At 35.8% G+C, this 8,613-nt stretch overlaps 1 pseudogene; it reads left to right on the forward strand.

Moving 5' to 3' along the window:
• The first annotated feature begins 2,810 nt into the window (after positions 1-2,810).
• LOC115961447 lies at positions 2,811-7,766 on the forward strand (annotated as a pseudogene).
• Positions 7,767-8,613: the final 847 nt, after the last annotated feature.

An 8,613-nucleotide genomic window follows, 5' to 3' on the forward strand; every position in this document is an offset into this window, starting at 1 on the left:
GTGAACATCTTAGACTGTATATATAAAGCATCAAGTGTGTAAGGTTGAATTTTATCAACCATCTTATTGGTTTTATTCCGTGCCAAATTTGCTTGTATTTTAGCAATTAGTAATCCTGTATTTAGGTGGGAATCATGTAAGGGTAGTGTGTGAAAGAGTATGAAGAAATGCTCAAAATTGTGCAAAGAAGCAGGGACTCGTGACTGGATCTCGTGGGTAGCTCGCGGCTTGCAAGCCGCCAGAAGTTGCACACATGCCAAGCATGCAAAGAAGTTGAACCGTCATGCCAGCTGTAGCACTACAGGACAAAAAATCCAGTCTGGCCATTCAGTTACCTTACGGCTGGAACTCGCGGCTCAGTCAAGTCACGAGGCCAAGCCGCTAGCCAACTCTGTTTTGAAAAAACTGACTCTTCGCATTGCACTCTCACCCTAGTATATATACCCCTTATACCCATGAAATGAGTAGAGCTTCCAGAGAGAATATTGAGAGAGACACCCTAGAGAAAAACAAGATTGACTCATCCCCAATCTTCACATAGTGACTCTTCAAATTCCTCTTCTCTCACCCTCTCCATTGTTACATCCTTGAGAGGTACATTATCAAAACATTTTCTCACCATACTCACATATGTGAGAAGGCCATTTGGTGTTTAGGAAGCAGTTAGGAAGAGACCAATTTCATATTAGTTGATGCTATGGGCTATAACGGAATCCGGTAAGTTAAAGAAGAAATAGGTTCGACGCAACCTCGTTGGAGTAGTAGTTTGGAGGGCTTAGGTATACTGGGTAGATTAGGCTTGGAGGGTCTTCTTCTGTTCATGTATCCCAACTACATTCTGTAGTGGATTATTTACCGCTTGAAGGGTGGCGGAAAGGTTTTACGCCGAGGGCTTCGGTTTCCTCTTCGATAACACATCGTTGTGTTGTCCTTGTGTTTGCATCTCTCTTCTTTTAATCTTTGCCATTTAATTTCTGCTGTGGATGTGATTTTATTTGGTTGAGATTGTTTATCAATTCTGTTATATACTTATGTTCATATTCCGCACATTAATTGTTTGATAATAAGCTTGAATTGATAATTTGGAAATTGGGGGTCTAAACGTTCATAGTATTTTATACACTTATTGAACATTCAAAGTGTAATGAAAAGTAAGTGAGTATTCTTCCAGAATTTTCCATTTTTTCTTCGTCTCTCTTTCAGATCTTTCTCTCTAGCTTTCTCTTATTTCTCACTGAGTATTCTCTGTGTAAACTCCATTGTTATAGCCTTTACAAGGTTAGCTCAAATCTTTTAGACACGGCCACATGCAACTGTTGAGGTGGAAATATCAGAAGATATGCAGCTGGTGCATTTTGACTTCAACAGGTAAACAAGCCTTTGAGCATGCTATATTTCTCAAATTTCAACTCCCATTAATCGACTGATCTTCTTCAAACATCTATACACCATTTTGTAAAGGGGATGTTGACTGCTGAGACAGTCCTCACTAGCATGGTATTGATATAGTCAGAAATACTATGTTGTCCCCTGCTTTAGTGACTCTCAAAATTGCTACAAGAAAAGCAGAGGGAACCAACCAATTGCATCTTCTAGACTATAATTTTTTTCCAAGTATTTGATTTATTGTACTTAAGGTTCACTAACTATCATTTTATTTGGTCCCATTTGCAGCACCCCGTTTGAGCTCCATGATGACAAATATGTTCTGAAGGCAATGAAATTTTGTGAAAGACCACAGGTTGATGATATGGCACCCAATTTTACTGCAGATGGAAGTGAAGGTTCTAGCGTGTCAAATATGTATCAAACGAAGATACCTCTTCCTCCAATGTCAAACACAACAATTAGGCCTCCCACCTCACCGCCTCTTCCTGGAATACTAAAAGCACGTGTCAAGCATGAGCATTGATCAACAACAAGAAGTTTGAACATCTCTCCATGAACAATACTCTCAGCATGTCTGTATATTTTTGTAAAGTAATTTGCTAGGAGTTGGTTAGGCCCCTAATGATCATCCTTACCTCATTAGATTGCCGTCTTTAGAAACTTCTTGGGGTTGTGCTTCTGGCAAGTTGCATGTCCATTATTCACCATTGTAATCACTTGTCATATTCTTTTGCTGCTTTTTGGCCTCCAAATGTAGTAGAAATGACTCTAGAGGATTGTCCAGCTCCATAGGAAATTATAAAATCAGTTCTACAATTGGACTTGTACTGTATATTGCATTTTCTGTCTCCACTTGTTCAATTATGTTATTGCCAATTTGCCCCACTATCATGAGAAAGTTTCTAGGTATACAACTTGTTCTGTAATTTACTAAAGTGGTAGGTTGTAAATGATGTAAAATTAAAAGTGATGTTAGTGATGGGTTCTTATGAAAATGATTGTTTACCACCTACAACTTGTTATCGCAACAAGGCATGATAAAAGTTGTGGAACAATTTGCGTTCAAAACAAAGATGTACAATTATCAATCACAATTTCACCAAGGAAGCTAAAAAGAGAATTTAAACGAGAAGGCTAAAAAGAGAAGACAAGTAATAGAAACAGATCATTTCAACTCTTGCTTTAAAACCCTAGAAGTTATACTTCTTGCAATGGCAATGGAAAAGCGTAACCCTGCAATTTGAAAAGGTACCTATTCCTTACATTGATGTAAGTGTTTCTTGTTTTAAAACCTTAGAAGTTCCACATCTCTCTCTCTCTCTCTCTCTCTCTCTCTCTCTCTCTCTCTCTCTCTCTGCAACCAAACAAAACAAAGCCCCATAAGTAAAGGTAGCTACTAATGATGTTTAGGGTTTAATAAAATGCAGTTTCTAACAGAGAATACTGGTTTTACTGTGGTGGGAGTGTTTGGTCCACCTGGGGTTGGCAAGTCCACCATTATGAACGAGCTTTATGGTTTTGATGCTACCTCACCTGGTTAGTATATACTAATGCTTCCAATTCTTTCGTTTTTTTTTTTTAGTTGAAATTTGTGGTGGTTGGGATAAGAATAAGATAGTTTTTTTTTTTTTTTTTTTTTTTTACTTGCAATGCAAGGAATGCTACCGCCATTCGTGATAGAGACAGAAGAAAGTAGAGCAATGGCAAGACATTGTAGTATGGGCATGGGCATTGAAACTAGGATTTCTTCCGAACGCATTATACTTCTCGATACCCAGGTAAAGGTTTTATTATTTATGATTTTGTTGCTCTTTTGTTTGAAGTACATATTCTTTGTTTCAATTAAAAATTTCAAATGCAAAAAACCACTAATAAAAAATTGTAAAGAAAAATTGAAAATGTAGAAGCTATAGACACATAGACACAAACATAATATAATTTCCACTTCAGTCAAAGTGCTCCATCATTTTCTTGAATGCAATGTGAAAGTATTCTATTTTTCTTACTAGCTCTTCCCTAATTTTCTCAGTACCCAAACAGGAAAGAACAAAAATAAAATAAAATAAAAAAGAAAGAAAAGAAAAGAGAGAGGGTGATAATTCACAAAGAGGCCATCTGGGTTGCCCCGCCCAAGAAAATGGACCCTTTTAACTATACCTGAAAGGCTGAAACTTCCACACTCTAAATATAAGAAGGAAAAAAAAAAAAAAAAATTGTCATAGCCTCTCTTATATGTCCCCAGAGAGAGAGAGAGAGAGAGAGAGAGAGAGAGAGAGAGAGAGAGAGAGAGAGAGAGAGAGAGAGAGAGAGAGAGAGAGAGAGAGAGAGAGAGACTAACGTGTTCTTTTGTAAGTTTTCTTTGTCTACTCCAATATTAATGGTCAAAATGTTAATTAATTTCGTCAAGAATATGTCTGTATCATGTATTCCTCTGTGCTATTGAATTTCACACATTAAGTCACGAGTTGAGAATCATAGAGATCTTCTAGAGTTGAAGCAAGTTTGGGAAGCAAAAACTTGGGAGCTGGGAAGAATGAAAGAAATCTTTATGTGACTAATTACTTGTCAAGGAAGAAAGGATGCTTTATGTGGCTAAATGACTCATGGGACAGTAAGGCACTTTGTGTGTACATGTTTCACTTCATAATTTTTCATGTGCCTTTCTATTGACCATGGTGACTGTGTTATATATTTAACATCTGTCATGCCATACAAATAAACTTTAATCATGAATTTAATATTCCCATGTGGTTTGTCTTTAATAAACTCTATAGAAAGACATTTGTAAGTAAATATTTGTCATGGTTCTCATGGACAAGTATAAGAAACTGGTGAATGCTTACTTGAGGGTAAATTATTTATATCTGAATCCTTCGTGGAGGGAGGGGAGTTGGGTTGGCAAGAGTTCTATTTAGTGTTTTCTTCTTGACAAGTTAGCTTTTACAGCTTGCTTTCTTTTATGTGTTTGAAGAGGCATGGGTATCATCATATATATCTTTCATTTTTTCACTCTCTCAGTGGAAAACAAGTCAACGCTCATAGTATCAGTAGCATGTCTGATACATTACATGAGGATTTGAAAGTTACTCCCCTTTTTCTGTGTTTGTGGTTTCAATGTTTTCAGGCATTCTCTATATCTTGAGGTATCTTTATTCATTTATAATATATTGTTCTTGAATTGCAGCCCGTATTTAGTCCTTCTGTTTTATCTGAGATTATGAGACCTGATGGCTCATCCACAATTTCAGTTCTAAGTGGTGAGTCTCTATCTGCTGAATTGGCTCATGAGCTTATGAGTATTCAGGTAAACTTTAAGACTAAGTGTGTTTATTAATTTATTTGTTTTCTTAAGATAAAAGACAGTCTTCTAAATACATTTCATGTTTCCTGATTTTCGCTTTTATCATTGATTTATCAATTATCTTTAGTGTTGTGCAATTGAGCACATATTTACAACTGTTGAAGTTTGAAGGTCTTATATATGAACTTGTCTTTTTCTGCCATGCTGCAAGGAATCCTTCTAGCTAGGTGTTCTCCTGGCATCTATTTGTAACATATTGCTCGTGGTATCAGATGGAGTTCATGATAACAACATGTGGCGTTTGATGTTGACTGTAAGATTCTCTTCTTGATTACTGCTTGTCATATGTTTTATATGAGTAACTTAGCCAATAAAGTCTTGCTCAAATTGCTTTTTCTCCTCCTACACTAATGGATTCATCATTCAAGACCCACTTATTGTGTGTACAACTTACCAATGAAAAACTTAAGAGTAACTTACGTACAAGCACATCGTATCTCCTTTTCTTTCTTTTTTTCTTTTTTTTCCTTTTCTTTTTTTTTTAATTTTATTTATTTATTTTATGCTTAAGATTTCTATTGAAATTAATGTTTAAAAATTCTTTTCCTCCTACACTAATGGATTCATTGTTCAAGACCCGCGTATTGTGTGTGCAACTTACCAATAAAAAACCTAGGAGTAACTTCTGTACAAGCACGTTGTATCTCCTTTTTTTTAATTTTTTTTTCTTTTTATTTATTTGTTACATGCTTAAGATTTCTATTGAAATTAATGTTTCAAAATTCTTTTCCTCACATGTTTGAATGTGCTTCTTGCGTTCAATTGTGGTTCTCGGGCTTATATGATGATAGATTTTAGGGTAGTTGTAACTATCTACCCAAAACTATGAGGTCGTGTTTCATAACTTTCCCATACATGTTTGAATGTGGTTCTGGCATTCAGATGTGGCTTTCAAGCTTATCTGATATTAGATTGTAGGGCAGTTGTAAAGCAGCTAAATTTTAAACATTTACTTATATTATACCGATTTAAAATATATAAAAAATAAAAAATAAAAAAATTGTAGGGTAGTTGTGCATTCAATCTATGATGTCCACCTTAAACTACAAATTTCTACAATACACTCCAATTTGAGATTAATGTTAAAAATAACAAATTAGTAAGCTGATTGGAATGGATATTGTAAATTAATGGGAACTAATCCATTAATTTGACATAATAGTGAACCCTATCACCTGACTAACCCACTAATTCAATAATTGTGACATATTAGCGAACCCAATCAACCCTCCAGCCTAATAATTTAATAATGTTGACAATAATTTTGGATGGTGGTTTGGACATTGAAAATGAGAGTGTTGATTCTTTTTTTCCCCTTTAATATTTTTCTGCAGCTTCTGCTAAACCTTTCTGTATTTGCAATTGTTGATATAGCTCCTATTGTCCGACAGTAGCGACCATGAATTGCCTTTAACGGGAAACACATGCAGTGCTTTGGTGCACAAAAATTTGGTGATCAAAGTGGTCATTCTCAATTAGAACTCCATTTCCAAGTGTTTCTCGCATTTCAGATTGTCACAGCTGATGTAATCTGCACATTTCATTTTATAATTTTAATTTTTAACATGCCTATTCTCCATTGAAAGTTTAAACATATTGGTGTTATGGACCTTATGGTTTTGTAAAAACTAACAAGACTGATCATTACATGGAAAATTAAAGTTAAACTGAAGTTATAACTATTGCATATCACCAGACTCTCTCTCTCTCTCTCTCTCTCTCTCTTCCCAATATTAAGTATTTAAGGTTCCTGTTAAGTAGTTTGGTTAAAATCACGTCTTCTTTGTATTTGTAAATGAGAAATTCTCTGTAGATTTTGGATTTGCATTAACTTCTTTTAATTTTTATGGGGGAATGTTGTTTTCTTTGCCATACTTTTTACATTTGATCTCTTGCATGATATCTCCGTTCAGGTGGACTTGTTGAAACATGGCATACCTGACCCATCTTCACTAATCCCTGCTGATTCCCTGAGCTCAAATTTGGGGCCTGAAAAGGAAAACAAAGATAAAGTTCATGAAAGTGAAGAGTATATGGTTGCTCCAGTTTTTGTCCATACAAAGTGAGTGATATTTTCGCACGTGTTTTTCACCATCATAAGTGGAGATATAATTACGGTTTGTTTAACAAAAGGTTAGAAGTTAGAAGAAATTATTAAAACATGACAAGGGCAAAAGGATTGAATATGCCATGATCCACCTTTTGTGATATAACTTATGTTCTATTCATGTCCAGATTCATTTGTTTCTATGTGATGTCATCTGTGTTTCATTTCTGTATTCATCTGAAAATTACAAATTGCAATATGTATAGTTCGTTCTTTTCTTTGATTTCTTAGATATCATTTCAAGAAGTTGCGCAACCTTGTTGTTCAATATGTTGTTCTGTACAAAAGGTTAGAGCAACAAAAGCAACTAATCTCTTTGTTGTTCTTTTACTGTTTGCAGACTACATGACCAAGATCTCACTCCACATAATATTGTCCGACAGAGGAAGGCCATTTTACAATATTTTGGCATGTCTTCCTTCATGAGAGACAAATCTGGAAATATGACCAAAGATCAACCATTTTCTTCTGTAGCCTCTGTTGCTCAGAGTATTGATCCTGATTCTGCATGGCCAAATTTGTTTGTACTCCCTCTGAAGAACAAGGATGACTCTCCGAGAGGTCAATATGAAAGTTAGAACACTACACTATGGAAAATGCGGGATCAGGTCTCTCTCTCGTGCACACACCCACACACGTACACATTAAAATCTTGATATAATCCAGTATACATCAATTCTTGAAAATCTAGGACATGATACGGGGTTATATATTAATGAACTAATATATATACTTAAAAGTAATTTTCTCTTACAGGTTCTATTCATGAAGTGTCCTTTATTTGCAAGGACTGTTTCTGAACGTGATTGGTTGAAGAATGATGCCAAGATTTGGGAACTTGTGAAGAGCTCCCCGATAATTGCAGAGTACAGCAAAACACTTCAAAGTTCTGGCATGTTTAGGAGGTAGCCTGCCCAAGAACGAAAATGGCAAAACTCCTCAAGGTACCCATGTTTAGGAGGTAGCCAGCCCATGTGTTTCATTTGTCTTTGCAAAATCATACAATGGGCGGTTTATTGATTATTTTCCCTATATAGCTTGTTTTGATGTCTTATATATATACACATGAGCATGTGCTTGGTTTCCTTGTTGGGTCAAATGCTTGGCTCTTGGAGATGATGGGCTGATGACAAATGAAATCCCCGTATTCCCTTTTGTTTTTTTTCTTTTTTTATTTGACTAGGAAGAAATGGAACTTCTAAGATAAGGAGTCACAGCTTAGTTAGGGGTTGTCTGGATTTAGTGTTTTCAATCACTCATCACCCTATTTTCAATCACTCATCACTCAAAAACTATGAGTCCCATGCATGCACCCCTTGTTTGGATTAATTTCAACTATCTATTTCCATCACTCATTACTCAACAAATTGAGTGATGAGTGATAGAGAATGAAAACAAAAAAACTTGTTTTTGAGTTATCAAAACAGAGTTATGGTGGCACAATGGTAATTTCCCTCACATAATGGGACCCACAGTCATAGTGTTGTCACGTCACAATTCAAGCTTTACTCCCCACCAACGATCATAATTTATTTTCAGACCAACCTTTTTTTCTATACATCACACTTCATTTTCTTTTTCTTCGGCTCCCAAACCCACTGCTCTGCTCCCTCCCATTCCGATCTAAGACTCCATCTGAAGGAGAAGTTGGTGCTGGTCGGTCTCTTCATCTAGCGTCCTCTACTCTTCTACACAGATAAATTGAGTATGCTTCAAACATATAACAACGAAAATGAAGAGTTCAATCAAATGCTTG

This window comes from Quercus lobata, chromosome 9 (assembly GCF_001633185.2).
Source record: "Quercus lobata isolate SW786 chromosome 9, ValleyOak3.0 Primary Assembly, whole genome shotgun sequence".
In the NCBI taxonomy this organism is placed as follows: Eukaryota; Viridiplantae; Streptophyta; class Magnoliopsida; order Fagales; family Fagaceae; genus Quercus; species Quercus lobata.